Source organism: Trichosurus vulpecula, chromosome 2 (genome assembly GCF_011100635.1).
Source record: "Trichosurus vulpecula isolate mTriVul1 chromosome 2, mTriVul1.pri, whole genome shotgun sequence".
Classification (NCBI taxonomy): Eukaryota; Metazoa; Chordata; class Mammalia; order Diprotodontia; family Phalangeridae; genus Trichosurus; species Trichosurus vulpecula.
Window position 1 is genome coordinate 184,588,403 of NC_050574.1, and position 17,029 is coordinate 184,605,431.

Consider the following 17,029-nt stretch of genomic DNA (forward strand, 5'->3'; position numbering starts at 1 on the left):
TATATATATAAGTGAATGTGTATGTATGTATATATCTATGTGTATATGTATGTATGTGTATATATATATATGTGTTTATATATATATATATATATATATGTAAAAGAGAGAGAGCAGACACAGGGTGAGTTGAGGATGAAGGGAAGATAGCTAAAAGAAATAAAATGAAATTAAGGGATGAGAGAGTAACATACTGAGAGAGGGAGATAGGGAGAGATAGAATGGGGTGGATTATCTTGCATAAAGGTGGCAAGAGGAAGCAGTTCTATGGGAGGAGGGGAGAGGGCAGGTGAGGGGGGAATGAGTGAACCTTGCTCTCATCAGATTTGGCCTGAGGGGGAATACCATACATACTCAGTTGGGTATCTTACCGCACAGGAAAGAAGAGGGAGGAAGATAAAAAAAAAAAATAAAAGGCGGGGGGATGATGGAGTGGAGGGCAGATGGGGGTGGAGGTAATCAAAACAAACACTTTGGAAAGGGGACAGGGTCAAGGGAGAAAATTCAATAAAGCGGGATGGGTTGGGAAGGAGCAAAATGTAGTTAGCCTTTCACAACATGAGTATTGTGGAAGGGTTATACATAATAATACATATGTGGCCTAGGTTGAATTGCTCAACTTCATAGGGAGGGTGGGTGGGAAGGGAAGAGGGAAGGGAATTTGGAACTCAAAGTTTTAAAATCAGATGTTCAAAAACAAAAAAAGTTTTTGTATGCAACTAAAAAATAAGATACACAGGCAATGGGGCGTAGAAATTTATCTTGCCCTACAAGAAAGGAAGGGAAAAGGGGATGAGAGGGGAGGGGGGTGATCGAGGGGAGGGCTGACTGGGGAACAGGGCAACCAGAATTTAAGCCATCTTGGAGTGGGGGGGGGAGGGTAGAAATGAGGAGAAAATTTGTAATTCAAATTGTTGTGAAAATCAATGCTGAAAACCAAATATGTTAAATAAATAAATTACATTTAAAAAAAAATTATGCCTTACCTCTGTGAATTATTTCCTATTTATCCTGTATATAAGTTGTACATATTTTTGTCTCTCCCATTAGATTGTGAGCTCCTTCAAGGTGAGGATCTGCCTTTCTTTGAATCCCCAGCACTTAGGATAGTGCCAGGTTTCTCTCTCTCTCTCTCTCTCTCTCTCTCTCTCTCTCTCTCTCTCTCTCTCTCTCTCCATATATATGTATATGTATATGTATATGTATATGTATGTATAATAGGTGCTTAATAAATAATACTTTATTTTATTTATTAAAATATTTCCTTAATAAATGTTTATTGACTGATTACTCACTTGACTCTGCACCCATGCATGCAATTCTTCCAAGGTTTATCTAAAAATATCCCTTTGGTCATTTCCGATGGTATAACAGTGCTCCCTCGTATTCTTATAACACTAATTTCTGGTAAACATTGTAAAATGTCCTTTGTTGAATCAGCACACTTCTGCTGTCCTGTGGCACCAACAAATGGAGAAATTAGGAATGTATATAGATCCTGTTGTGGTAATTGACATACAAATTCACTTTAAAAAGCCACTGTTACTGTAAAAGGTTATTCATAGCAGCTTTTTATTGCTATATATTTTCTTAGCTGACTGATACTAATAGTGCTAGAACTATCATGGGGAGCGGCGGGCAGCACAGAAGTGAAATTTTTTGTCTTTTTTGTCATTTGAAGAAGTTGGGAACTATGGTGAACGTGTCAGAACTACTAGGTAACTTCCAACCTCATTCTAGCCACCCTACGCTTCCCTGAGCTGCAAAGGAGGAATACAATCCTCACTGATTTGAAATTCATCACTTGTCTCTTCCCTGGTTCTCCTCTGGTGCAGATGCTAATGAGCATTGAGGTGAAGAGGCAGGGTTGTAAATAACATGTGCCTCTAGCCACAAGGAAAGGACAGTTTTTTGCTGGGACCAATTACAGGAAAGACTGACAAACAAACAATACACCTTGGTTTCTTGAGATCACACACACACAAGGCATAATTGCCATTAGGGTCATTTAAAGGTCTATAATAAATGGACCGACTGGGATAAATGCCCAGGCACTCAAGTCCCAGAATCCAATAGCAAAGGTTTAGAGCGGTCAGCCATGTCTATGCATGTGTTAAAATGCAAGAGCCAATTGCAGTTTAGAAGACCCGTTTTCAAATCCAGCCTTTCAATGATTGCTAACTGTGAGATTTGAGATGTTACAACTCCTATGAGCCTCGGTTTCTTCTTCTGTAAAATGGAGGTCATAACAGCCCCTATCTTATAAAGTCATGGGGCAGGGGTGGAGAATGAGATATTGCATATAAAGCACTTTATAAACTTTAAGCACTGTATAGATGTCAGCCGTGTTGTTGTTGTCCCAGACCCTATAATGGAACTTTCAGCTCTTTCCCGAGGCACTGTGCTGAGATCATCAGATACAGGACCAACTAGACTTATAGATGGAATAAGCAAATTTCTACCACGTTCAATATGAGGGGCTCTGGAAGGCTTCCCCACCCCTAAAAAAATCCCCAAGATCCGCTACTGGTGTTTAAAAGTTCACTCAGAGATTTATTTCTTTGGCTTAAGTTATTGTCCTTCATGCTACGTCAACTATCTTTTGTGCGTATGGCCTTCCTCTACTAAAGGCATCCTTTTAGGTCTCGCTATAGTGCATAGGTGGCTCTGTATTGTTAGGAGGCAATGGACTGTATATGTGGCCTCTGAGGACCAGATTAGCTAAATTTGGAGAGGCTCATCACCCGTTGTTGTTCAGTTGTCTCAATCACGTCTGACTCTTTTGTGACCCCATTTTTCTTGGCAAAGAAACTGGAGTGGTTTGCCATTTCCTTCTTCAGCTCATTTTACAGATGAGGAAACTGAGGTAAACAGAGTTAAGTGATTTATCCAGGGTCACACAGCTAGTATCTGAGGCCTGATTTGAAGTCAGATCTTCCTGACTCCAGGCCCAGCACTCTATCCAGTACACTACATAGCTCCCCAGTTTGGCTGCAGGGTGATAAATGATTTTGCCATTCCCTGGATGGAGTTCCTGACAGTCCACTTCATTTTTATCTCCCCTGAGTTCATGTTGTGAGGGATGGTTCATAATGAAGTTCCCCTCTCTAATACACTGTCACATTCTTATCTCTCCCTCTCTCTCTTTGCTACACTTTGCCAACTAGTTAGGTTTCAGGTTCATTTCCAGAGAAACACGTGACTTCCCAGAAAGGATGAAAGGAAACCGAAACTGAACCTCTATAGTCCTCTTCTAATTGGCCACCCCCAAATTTGGTAATAGGAATTGCCTACTGAGGTTTTGTAAAACACCGTCCTCTGATAGGGTGGGTACAGATTAGTTATGAATAATTATGGTAATGAAGGATAGAAATTGCTTTGTGCTGATTAGTTAGACTCAGTAAGAAGATTGTGAGCTTCCCTCACCTGCCAATGGTGAGGTAGGACAGGGGTCAAGAGGATTAGGATTAGGACAAAAGAATGCTGCGAGCTTCCACTTCCAGCACTCCCTGGCTGTCACTTTCTCATGAGAAAGAATAAAGACCTTTTCTGATCCCTGACTCAGACTCCAAACTCTTGATTTTGGCAGTTATCATCCCACATAATTTGACCTGAGGGACATGGCTTAGCTGTTGGCCAATGCCAATTGATCTCTCAACCAAGAAACTGAGCAATAACATTTGCATCTACCAGTTATACAATATGCATTAGACATCTCAGCCCCTCAGTTTTCCTTTGGATTGTGTGAGTGGCCCTCTTACATACATGTTACATACATGTTGCAAATCACCATCCTGTCTTCCATGAGGGTTCAGGAAGCATAGGATAGGACATCAGCATTCACATTTGGCATTCCATGGCCAGTAATACCCATTGAGCTTCTAGGTGAGAAATGACAGCCATTTCTCACTGGTGGCGTGCAATTTAGAATTTGTCAGAAGACGTCAGTGCATTGTTGTCCATCCATACTTGGAGTTGCACTCCATGCATGTAGTCTAATTTAAATTTTTTTCTCAATTACATGTAAACAAATATTTGGGACATTCTTTTTTTAAATTTCAAGTTCTATAGTCTCTCCCTCCCTCTCTCCTCTCACCCCTCTCTGAAAAGGCAAGCAATTTGATGTAGATTATACATGTGCAGTCATGTATGTTAGCCATGTTGCAAAAGAAAACACAGACTAAAAAAAGAATAATAAAGTAAAAAAATGCTTCAATTGCATTCAGACTCCATTAGTTCTTTCTCTGGAGGTAGAGAGCATTTTTCATCATGTGTCCTTTGGAATTGTCTTGGATCACGAGAAGAACTAAGTCACTCACAGCTGATCATTATGCAATTTTGCTTTTACTGTGTACAATATTCTCCTGGTTCTGCTCACTTCACTTTGCATCAGTTCATGTAAATCTTTCCAAATTTTTTCTGAAACCATCATGCTCATCATGTCTTATAGCACTAGTCCATCACAATCATATGCCACAACTTGTTCAACCATTCCTTGAGTGGCAGGCATCCCCTCAATTTACTTTTCTTTGCCACCACAAAAAGAGCTGCTATAATAGGGGTTTGGACCTGCTAGTGGTATTAGTTGGTTTTGGCCCAGCATAGTATGCCCAGTTTTATAGCCCTTTAGGCATAGTTCCAAATTGCTCTCCAGAATGTCCATGTATGTGGTCTCAAAATAAACCAGCAATAACCACTTCAAAGCCAAGAACTCTGTGGACAAATCTGTGGACAGGATAACAAGGCTTACTGTCAGTGGGTCTTCTGCTGGAGAATATGATAGTTAGGTCCCTGGTGGTCATTGCTCTCCTGTTACCAAACTTCTCTGAAGCCCTTGAGGCCAGCACCTGAGTGCAGCACAAGGGCTGGCTTGGACCACACTAGCCAACACCAGCAGTATGTATGAGGCACTCAACCAAATCCTTACAGGCCTACTCACATTTCTAATCCCGATGATCTTTAAGTTGATTCAGAAGATTTAGGCCAGAGAGTGAGTCCCTTTTTGCCTTCTTGCCTTGGATTCTTCTCACAGATCAATGATTGAAATAATTTGTAATGAAGTTATAAGTCCTTACAAATGTTCCATAGCAGTCATTGAATCTGAGGAAAGTCTTCTGCTCCTTATACTCCTTCAGTCATGGTAGTCAGGTAGTAAGTGCTTCTTCCTTCCCAGGTTCAATACTCCCATCCTTCTATTATCCAGAACAGGCACACGTTGTGACAGCAGCTTCCAGCCAATCTAATATCTTCAGTAGCTTTTCCTCATTCTCTTAAAGGGTGAGTGAGGGGTGTAAGAAGACTATCAATCCAACAACGAGCATTTGTTAAGTGCCTACCATGTACCATGCATTGTGCTAGGTGTCAGGGATAAAAATACAATAAATGAAACAATCTCTACTCAAAGGAGGAAGTTCTGGAGAGTCCACTCAACTCCAAAGCTAACAATTCAATGCTTTAAGTTCATCATATTCTTGCACCCCAATAAAATGAGCCAACACAAGTACGAAGGTATTCATTTATTGATTATAGAAGGAAGAGCTTCAGGTATGTGCTTTAAGAGCCCCATGTGACTCCACAGGTTATGATGAGGTAATTAAGGAAACTTCAACATTAATGATAAGAGACTTAAGTTGAGGTCCTTCTAGGCAGAGCCAACGATGCTCTCTCAGCTCCAGTATGGTCCTGTTTCCCTCCCCTTGTGTGATTATTTCTGGCAAAAGCTGTTTATGAAAAGATGCCAAGTGGAAAGTGCCTTGGGTTGGGAATCAAAGGATTTTGTCATAGTGTCTCTCTAGGCCTCAACTTCTCCATCTGTTAAGTGAAGAGGATGGATTTATGTGATTCATACGGACACTTCTACCTCTAAATTTATGAACCTTCACAGGGCAGGAAATTCGTATATCCCAGCAACAACCTAGTGGCTTGTCCAGAAGAATAGAAAGGGCACTATGAATGACTTAGCTCTTCTCAATGATGCAAAGGTCCAAGACAATTACAAAGGACTCATGATGGAAAATGCTGTCCACATCCAGAGAATACAGATCAAAGCATCCTTTTTTCACTTTATTTTTTTCATTTTTTTTTCCTTTTGGTCTGTTTCTTCTTTTCACAACTATGACTAATATGGAAATATGTTCTACATGGTTGTACATGTATAACCTATATCAAATTGCTTACCATTTTAGGAAGAAGGGAAGGAAGAGAGGGAGAGAGAAGAATTTGAAGCTCGAAATCTTATAATAATTAATGCTAAAAATTGTCTTTATATATAATTGGGAAAAATAAAATGCTATTAATTTTTTAAAGGCATAGAAAGGAAATGACACCCAATTTTTAAGAATAATTTAGGAACCCAACTGCCTAGAATGAACTAATATGTGCTTATCAAGGTTAAAGACAACATAAGTTCTTTCTTAGCTATGTTGAAGATGCAAAGGAAATGAAAGAAAGTATAGGAACATGGCTTGGGGTGGATGAATAATGATAATTAATGACAGACAGAAGGCAGAACTATTCAACTTTCATTTTCCATTTGTTTTTCTCTATCAATAAGAATGATTGAGATTCTCTAATTGAGAAGTATGGGGTGGGGGTGGGAGTGGGGGCAAGGAATGGTCAACAGGAAATTGAAACCCAACATAACTAAAGAGCTAGTAAGAGAGTACCCAGTTGTCCTCAATGCATTCAGCTCATCACAATTGGAAGAATAGTTCCTAGGTGTAGCAGCAGGATGGCCTGCTAGCACAGATTCTTTAATCTGCTTTTCTAGGAAAGACTGCTCAAAAAGGGGTTAACAATTCTACTTTTAATTATATTTGCTAGTTCAGGGGAAAAGTCAACACCCTGAACATCAGAGAAAATACAAGCAGAGAAATCAGACCAACAGACAAGGCTCTGACTGCCTGAATCAAAGCAATACTGCTATACACTTTACATATACCACTAGATCAAGACAGCCTTTACATCTGAGCAGTCGGGGGTGGGGGGCAGAGTCTGAACATATGGCTACTCAGAGTCTCAACCAGGGAATCACAAGGTCCTTCTCATAAGTGACTCCCCAAAGCAAAATACCAACTTAGAGTATATATACACTTCTCAGAGCCAGAAGGCATCACAACCCTTGTGACTCAGTGCCTAATTAGAAATTAGCAAAAGGTATGAGAGCCTTCCTACAAGCAAGCCTTCCCATAAGTAAGCTCCCTCCCCCACTGGGCTCTGTGACTCAGGATGTACCACAGCGTTGAGCTGGGCCAGAGCTCAAAGCAGGTCACGTAGGCCTATTAATAGACAGGGAAGATCTTCCTGTTCCATTAACATTACACTAGGGTACTGAAAGATCTCAAAGATACATTTGCTAAGGCACTCATAATGATTCTCAAAGTTAATGAAAGAGGTACCACCTAGGTGAAGATGCACAGATGTGGTCATGATGTTCAAAGAGTAGAAGGTCAATTCTTCAACTGTTCAAAACTCGACTGAAAGTCCTGACAAAATTTTAGAATATGTTATTAAGATAATAGCTCATAAGCAGTCAAACAGGTAAGTTTTGATGACTAAGAGGCAGCACAGATTTCTCAAGAACAATTAATTCCGGTCTATCTTCATTTCCTTTTCTGACAGGGTAGATGAAGAGAATGCCTTGGTACATATGTAGATTTCAGCAAGATATTTGACAATGTCTTTCACAATCTCCTCTGGGCTAGATACATACTACGTGATAATACAGAGAGCTGGATTTGAGTCTAATTGGATGACCAGACCCCAAGATAGTCATTAATGGACTGATGTCAAGATAGAAGGAAATCTCAAGTGAAATGTCCTGATGATCTGTCCTTGGCCCTGTTCTGCTCAACATTTTTCAGACTTTAATGAAGGTAGTTGATAGATAGCATGCTTCTAAGACTAACGGGTGACATGAAAGTAGAAAAGATAGCTTATGTGTTCACTGACAGAATTAGGTTATGAAACAATCTTAACATATTAGAACTTTAGATAATGTCTAATAAGATGCAATTCGATAAGAACCATGAAGTCCAATGCATATGTTCAAACTATCAACTGCACACAGAGTATGGGGCATATGGCTACACAAAAGTTCATCTGAAAAATACCTGGGGTTTTAGCGTACTGAAAACTCAACATAAGTCGATTATGGACACGACAACCAAAAACAACCTAATGCTATCTTAGGATCTCTTTGACTAATCGGCTGTCATGAGGCTGAGACTAGATGATCACCTTTTCTCTAATGGGGTCTCTTTCAATAAAATCTAGAAGTAAAAATAATAAGGCCTACTAATAACTATTACTACGAACGAACTCATGTTTGGAGTATTGCTGGAGGAATTCTGTTCAGTTATGAAACGAACCTTCTGACATCTCAGCTTCCTTCTCATCTGGTAACACTTCTGAAGTTGTAAAAATGGCATGACTGGAAACTCATTTAGCCCAATTTTGGCCACATCTGTTTTCCTAGTCACTAATTCCTAAAAATGATGACAAGTCTCTGTTCAATCACTGAAAAGCCAAGAAAAGAGACAAATGAGTTTGCAGAAATGCAAATAGAAAGACATTTTCTATGTGGAAAACAAATTGGGAGAAGACTTCTTCATTTTCTAATTCTCTTAGATCAGTGGGGTAGAAAAATAGCAAGAAAGTAATTTTTTTAAAGGAGTCAACAATTTCAAAAGTTCTTATCTTTGTCCTTAAATTTTCACTGTTGTTTATTTTTATTTTTAAGACAACTAGTAAGGACTTGATGCAATTCACAGCAATATATAAAAATAGAAAACAGCTATTACTATTGACTAGGGTCTTCACAAGGTTAAAATGACCTTTGTCTATTATGATTCCACCATTAATGAGTAGAAGAAAGGGCAAAAATAACTTATACTTCCCTCTTTGGTTTCCTATTAAAAAACATTTAAATCCGATAAGGAAAAAAATGCTAACGTAATTCCAAGCTCCCGTTACATAATTCAAAGACATTATAGGAGCTTCCTTTATTTCTCTTCAATTATTCATAGCATAAATCTTGTGAAATATTTAAGCGCCTTTCCACAACAGCCAGAGAAGATTGCTGATGGAAAGGCTTATCAGCAAGTATTTTTGACCAGGACTGACAGAATCTGGAGTGTTTAGGTGCGGTTAGAGAGGAGGGGAGAGAAGTAGAGGGCTTCAAAACTTTACAAAGACATTGAGTCCTACATGGTTTTCCTTGCTGGAAGTAGGAATACTTTTCTTTTGAAAACAAGGCTTTACTGAGTGGGACTATTTGTTTCAAATATTGTTCTTCAGGAAGAGACTTCAACAAAACAGAACCAAGTATGTTAAGGAATAAAAACGTCCTCCCACAGTAAATGAGAAGTCACTCATTAGCAAAACACTGGGTGCTACTACGAAGACAGTGGTGCAGCTGGCAGGGATCCTGAGAGGAGAATTATTCATCACCATGGTTACTGAAGCTAGAAATATTACCTCCTGCAATCAACATAAACAAAGATCCTTTCAAGAAAGTGTAGAAATCCAAGACACTGTAAACAATTAATTGAAATTGTAAGATTCATGGAACTTAAACACATACCATGTTACTTCCCAGGCCTGGAAAACAAAGGAGACCACCATTGTCTTCACCAAAAGACAACACTTGAGGAAAGAAAAAGAAGTTAGATATTCAAGAGGAAAACCAAAACCCCCATAGAGGACCAAAGTTCTTTCCAAATTCGGTATCTGTCACTGGGAGGCAACAGGCCTGAGTTTGGAGTACTCCTCCGATGCCTGCTAACTGTGACCTTGGGTAGGTGACTGCCCTTCTGTAGCCTTGTTTCCTCTTCTGTAAAGTGAGGACCTTTGTGGTCTCGTCCAGATTGATGATTTTATGACCTCACACTCAGGGACCTTACTTCAGAGAAAATCTAATCAATCACAGAATCAAAGGACTAGAAGGAATTTCAGAAGGCATCAGATCCAACTTGTATTTGCAAAGGAATTCCGTTGTACACCACCTTTGACAAGTGTTTATACAGTCTTCAGCCTCTAGCTCTCCAAGGACATTTTCCATATATGGAATCAAAATCTACCTGTTTACACATTCTAAACAGTGCTTCAATCTCTGCTGCCTGGGATCAAGTGGAACAAAACAAGAGCACTGAGTGAATCATATAACTTCTCTCAGCCTCAGTTTCCTCATTGATAAAATGGGGATAATAATAGCACCTATCTCCCAGAGTTGTTGCGAGGATAAAATGAGATAATATTTGTAAAATGCTTTGCACATCTTAAAGCACTGTATAAATTCTGGCTATTATTCCACTTTACAGGTATTCAAATATTTGACAGCATTATGTCTCAACTAACTAAGGCTTCTCTTCTCCAGCCTAAACATCCCTTGTTCCTTCAAATGATGTGGAATGATTTTAAAGGCTCTTTGCTATCTTGGTCACTGTCTTCTGGATGCTTATCAATATACTTCCTAAAATATAGTCATACCAGGAGAAAGAATGACAGTACTGTGACCTTCCTTGGTCTGGATATCAGGTCTCTTGAGGACAACTAAGATTACATTAACTTTATAGGCTTCCCTATCACCCTGGTATACCACACTGAGCTTGCAGTCCACAAATACCCCAATATTTTTGAAGTGATTTGCTACCCAACCATGTGCCCCCATCTTCAATTCAATTCAACAAATATTTATTAAGCGCCTACTAAGCCCAAGACACTAGGTTAAGACTGGAAGATGCAAAGATAAAAACTAGTCTCTGTCTTCCAGAGACTTCTATGCCACTGGTCAGATACAATACATACCAAGTAAGTGAATACCCAGAGCAAGCCAGGAGAGCAGTGACCACACCTCTCCTTAGATCATACTACCATGGAAACACTGAAAACACACTGACCCTCAGAACTAGCTCTGAAAACAGCAGCATTAAAAAAAAATGCTGAAGCTTGGGACAGTGCCCCCTCTAACCTGGGAGCAGAGCCCAACTTTAACATAAAGTTAAAAGTCAAGAAACAGACTAAGAAAATTATCAAAAAGCAAAAAAAAATCTGACTATAAAACATCTTGTATGGTGATAGGGAATATCAAGATACAAATTCAGAAGAAGTTTGACAATAATGTCAAAACAGCTACAAGCAAAGTCTCCAAGCAAAAAATACTGTGAATTAGACACAAGCCCAACAGGAACTCTTGGAAGAATTCAAAAAGGATTTTAAAAATCAAATAAGAGAGGTAGAAGGAAAATTGGAAAAATAAGTGAGATTGATGCAAGAAAATTGTTAAAAGAGAGCCAATAGCTTGGTAAAAGAGGCACAAAAAATACTGAAGAAAAAAACACTTAAAATACAGACTAGCCAAATGGTAAAAGAGGCACAAAAATACATTGAAGAAAAGAACTCCTTAAAAAGCAGAACTGGCCAAACGAGAAAAAGAGGTACAAAAGCTGACTGAAGAAAATGATGCCTTAAAAATTAGAGTTGGGCAAGTGGAAGGTAATGATTCCATGAGAGATCAAGAAATAATAAAGCAAAGTCAAAAGAATGAAAAGAAGAAAATGATGTGAAATATTTCATTGGAAAATAACTGACCTGGAAAACAGATCCAGGAAAGATCATTTTTAAGAATTATTGGGCTAAAAGCCATGATCAAAAAAGAGTCTAGACATCCTATTTCAAGATATAAAATAAATCCATATAAATTGTGAGCATTTTTGTATAATACCAACAATGCCCAGCAGGAAGAGATAGAAAGAGATTCCTTTTAAAATAACTGTAGACAATATAAAGTACTTGGGAGTCTACTTGCCAAGACAAATCCAACTACAAAACACTTCACACGAATAAAGTTAGATCTAAACAATTGGAGAAATAGTAATTGCTCATGGGTAGGTTGAGCCAATATGACAAAAATGACAATTCTACATAAATTAATTGACTTATTTAGTGCCATACTAATCAAAGTACAAAAATTATTTTGTAGAAATACAAAAAATAATAACAAAATTCATATGGAAGAATAAAAGGTCAAGAATATCAAGGGAACAAGTGAAAAAATATGTTAAGGAAGGTAGTCTACCAATACTAGATCTCAAACTATAATATAAAGCAGTAATCAAAACAATCTGGTATTGGCTAAGAAACAGAGTGGTAGATCAGTAGAATAGCTTAAGTATACAACGCGCAGTGGTAAATGACCATAATAATCGTGTTCAACAAATCCAAAGGTCCAAGATTTGGGGGTAAGAACTTAACATTTAACAAAAATTTGCTGTAAAAATTGGAAAGCAATTTGGGAAAAACTAGGTATAGATAAATTCACACTGTATACCAAAATGAGGTCAAAATGGGTACATGATTTAATCACAAAGGGTGATATCATAAGCAAATTAGGGGAGCATGGAAAATTTTATCTGTCACATCTATGGATAAAGAAAGAATTAATGACCAAACAAGAGATAGAGAGTTCACAGGAAGTAAAATGGATAATTTTGATTACATCAAATTAAAACAGCTTTACACAAATAAAACTAATGCAGCCAAAATTAGAAGGAAAGCAGGAAATTAGGGGAAATTTTTTTACAGCTTTCTCTGATAAAGGTCTTACTTCTCCAATATATAGATAACTGAGTCAAATTTATAAGAATATGAGTCATTTCCCAATTGATAAATGATCAAAGGATATGAACAGGCACTTTTCAGAAGAAGAAATCAAAACTATCTATAGTCATGTGAAAAAATCTTCTAAAAACTAATGATTAGAGAAATGCAAATTAAAATAACTCTAAGGTTGACCACTTCACACCTATCAGATTGGCTAATATGACAGAAGAGGAAATGGCAAATGTTGAAGGGAATGTGGAAAGATAGGTACTCTAATGCACTCTTGGTAAAGCTGTGAACTGGTTCAACCATTCTGGAGGACAATTTGTAACCATGGCCAAAGGGCTATAAAACTGAGCATACCCTTTGACTCTGCAATTCCACTACTAAGTCTGTATCCCAAGGAGTTCAAAGGAAAAGGAAAAGGACCTATATGTGCAAAAATATTCATAGCAGCTCTTTTGTGGCAAAGAATTGGAAACTGAGGGGATATCCATCAGTTGGGGAATGGCTGAACAAGTTGTAGTATGTGATTGTTATGGAATACTGTTGTGCTACAAGAAATGAAAAGCTGAATGATTTCAGAAAAGAAGAAGGGAAGACTTATAAGTAGGCAGAACAAGCAAAACCTGCTTGGGAGTGGGAATTAAGGGAGAGGGAAGAATAAAGGATGACTCCAAGGTTATAAACCTGGGTGGCTGGAAGATTGTTGGTACTATTAACAGAAATAGGCCAGTTGAGAGGAGAGATAGATTGGATGGAAAATATGACTTTCATTTCAGACACGTTGAGTTCGAGATATCTATAGGACATTCAAGGTGGTAATGTGGGACTGTAGCTCAGAAAAGAGACTAAGGCTGGATATATAAAATTGGAAGTAATACACATAGAGATGATAATTCAACCCAGAGGGGTTGGTGAGATTATTAAAAGAAATAGTATGAGAAGAGGAGAGAAGAGAAGAAAGGTGGGAAGAGAAAAGGAGAGGGCTTAGTCCAGTCTTGGGTGACCATACTGAGTGGACAGGAAGAGGACAATGATCCAGCAAAGAGCACTGAGAAAGAGCAGTCAGACAGGGGAGAGAATAGTAACAATGGGGGGCAGCTAGGTGGTGCAGTGAGTAGAGCACCTGCCCTGGAGTCAGGAGGACCTGAGTTCAAATGTGGCCTCAGACACTTGACACACTTACTAGCTATGTGACCTTGAGCAAGTCACTTAACCTCAATTGCCCTGCCTTCCCCCCTCCAAAAAAAATGAAAAAGAGAATCATAGCAGTGTCTTGGAAGCCAAGAGAGTAGGGAGCAGATAACTGTCAGATACTGCAGAGATGGCAAAAGGGATGGGGATTGAGGAAAAAGCCATTGGATTTAGCAGATTAAAAAAGTCATTGTTCAACTGCAAGAAAACAGTTTCAGTAGAGTAGTGTGATTTGAAACCATCTCGCAAGTTTTTGCACTTATGAAATTGATTTTTTAACACAATGCCCAAACTTATGATGATGAACCGATCAATTCTTAGCTAAACCGGTCTTTGGCCAGAGAGTTTGCCATTGGGCTTGTAACAGCTATCTAATAGCCAGCATCTGTATAGCACTTTAAGGTTTACAAAGCACTTTCCAAATTTCATTTGTTCCCTCAACAACCCCAGGAAGTAGCTATTACTATTTTCCCTATTTTATAATTGGGAAACTCAGGCTAAAATTGGTAGTACCTTGACCAGGGTAACACAGCTAGTACATGTCTGAGGCAGGATTTGAATACAGGTCTTCCTGATTCCAGGTCTAGAACTCTATCCACTGTTCCACCTAGCTGCTTTGTACTTAAAACCTTCTCATATCTGCCAAAGTTTGCATTCCACTGGCAAAGCATTCAAGAACTCACAGTCACAGTCACATCCAAACAAGGCATTAGAATAGCATTTTTGTTGAGGATTTTTCAAATACTCTGTTAGATTGGCACGCTCTCACTAAGTGCAGATGATTCTGGGTGACATTTATACTGCTTTTTTAGCTTCCATGCTATGGGCACCTGCCACATTAAGCCCTCAAGCTATACTTTTTTGTAGGGTTAACACGACTCCTTTGGCTTAGTATCTCCCTCTCCATCCTCAATCCTACTCCTCCACACCCTCTTTTCTTTTCACCCCCATGGAAAACCTAGGAGGATCTTTCCAATTTCCAGGAAGTAGAGCAAACAGGATAGCCACAGCATATCAGGTACAGCTGCCTACTGGACATTTCCAACTGGATGTTTCATAGGAATCTCATACTCAATATATCCTAAATAAAACTCATTATCTTTCTCCCAAAACTCACTCTTCTTCCAAACTTTCCTTTTACTCCATCATCTTTCAAGTCACTCTATTTTGCAAACCCAGGGTCAGCCTGAACTCCTTACTCTTCCTTACCCTGCATATGAGATGCCAAACCTAGTCAATTTGCCCTGTAGACCATTTCACATGTGTCCATACCTTCCTTTCTACTCACCCAGCCACTATCCTGTTTCAGGGCCACATTACTTCTCACATGACTATTACAATAGCCTTCTTTTTTAAAAACTTAATTTTTAACAAAAAAACCCTCTATTTTATTTCCCTTCTATATCCTCCCCCACCATGAAAAAGAAAGAAAAAAACTCCTTGTGATAAATATTCATTGTTAAGCAAAATAAATTCATGCAGGGACTGTGTCCCCCCAAAAATATGTTTCGATTTGCACACAGCCTATAATTCTCTGTTTAGAAAGTGTATAGCATGTTTCATCATGAGTTTTTGGGGATTATGGTTGGTCATTGTGTTTATCCTAGCTTCTACCCAGGTCATATAAGTCTTCCTAGGTTTCTCTTAAAACATCCTCTTTATTGTTTCTGACAGCATAATAGTATTTCATCATATTCATATGCATAACTTGCTTAACCATTTCTTAATTTATGGGTATACCCTTAATTTCTAGTTCTTTGCTACCACAAAAAAGCTGCTATAAATACTTTCGTACATAAGGGTTCTTTTCCTCTTCATTTGATCTCTGTTGGAGTATAGAGCCCATATTGGTATCACTGGGTCAAAAGGTTTGATGACTTTTTGAGCACAATTCCAAACTGCTTTCCAGAATGACTAGAACAATTCACAGGTCCATCACTAGCGTATTAATATGCCTGTTTTCCTCCAGCCCCTCCAACAAGTTTTGGTATTGGTTGGATATGTGGAGAGAGGGAGAGTGAAGAGTCAAAGATGCTGCCGAGATTGTGGAGCTGAGAATGGTATGCTCTCCACAGTGTAAGATGAAAGGGGGCAGTTAGCATTTGGAAGGAAAGATAGTACAGGGAGACATGATGCAGAGCACAATCCATCCATGCCTACTCATCCCATGTGACTTGCTCAGTGCCACCCAAAATGAAAAGGGTGGATGGGTCACTTATTCACTGGTCATTTCCTCTGAGTGCAGAGCCTACCTTCCAAAGGAGTGATCTGGGTGGCAGGGAGTGAGTACAAGGTAGGGAAATTTTTCCCAATGTTACTTCTGCAGCTGCCTGGATAATAGTAGTTGGCCCATAGCTGTTTAATGGGAAGGGATAAGGCTGTAAGCATACACAATAGTAGGAGAAGCCATTGTGGGAGACTATTAGGGAATAGTGGTAATTATGATTGTGCTGGAAATAAGCTTGGAAACTGGTCATCATGGGGAAGATGAGATCGGACCTGTCTTTCCACCCTCTAATCATACCCTTTGGGGTCAGGCCTCGGCCTCCTTTTTTTCTTTTTTTTTGAGGGGGGAAGGCAAGGCAATTGGGGTTAAGTGACTTACCCAAGGTCACACAGCTAGTAAGTGTGTCAAGTGTCTGAGGCCATATTTGAACTTAGGTCCTCCCAACTTCAGAGCCAGTGCTCTACTTACTGCACCACTTTGTTGCCCCAGGGCCTCGGCCTCCCAAAGAGCTATAGAATCTTTTTTGGAGACTATGGCCCTAAATGCCAAAGGAATAAATCAGAGTTCTTTTCTTAGTCTTACCAACAAAGTTCACAATTCCACCAATTGAGTGCTAGTCCACAGATTTTCTTTTTCTCTTTGAGGCTTACTTATCCCTTTTGTTAATCACTCAGGGATGTCTCAGAATGAACACAGAAAAGCTTAAGGTTTTAGGGTATTCTGAGTGCCGAGGCACACCCAAATTGCTATTTTCTGTCTCATTTTTATTTGTACTTTTAAGTAAAGTCTAATTGTGAATTTTTAAAAGTTTAGTTGTTTTAGTTTCTTTAGTATGATGAACAAAAAATAAAGTCCTCTATGACCAAGTATTCAAATGAATGTTCATCTTTTAAAAAAAAATTCCCTAATGAAATCTGTTCCGCACATCTATTGTTCCATCCAGAAAAGAGATGTTCTCTCTCTTTTCAGATTCTATTTCTGACTTTGTTTTTTTTCTAAGAGTTA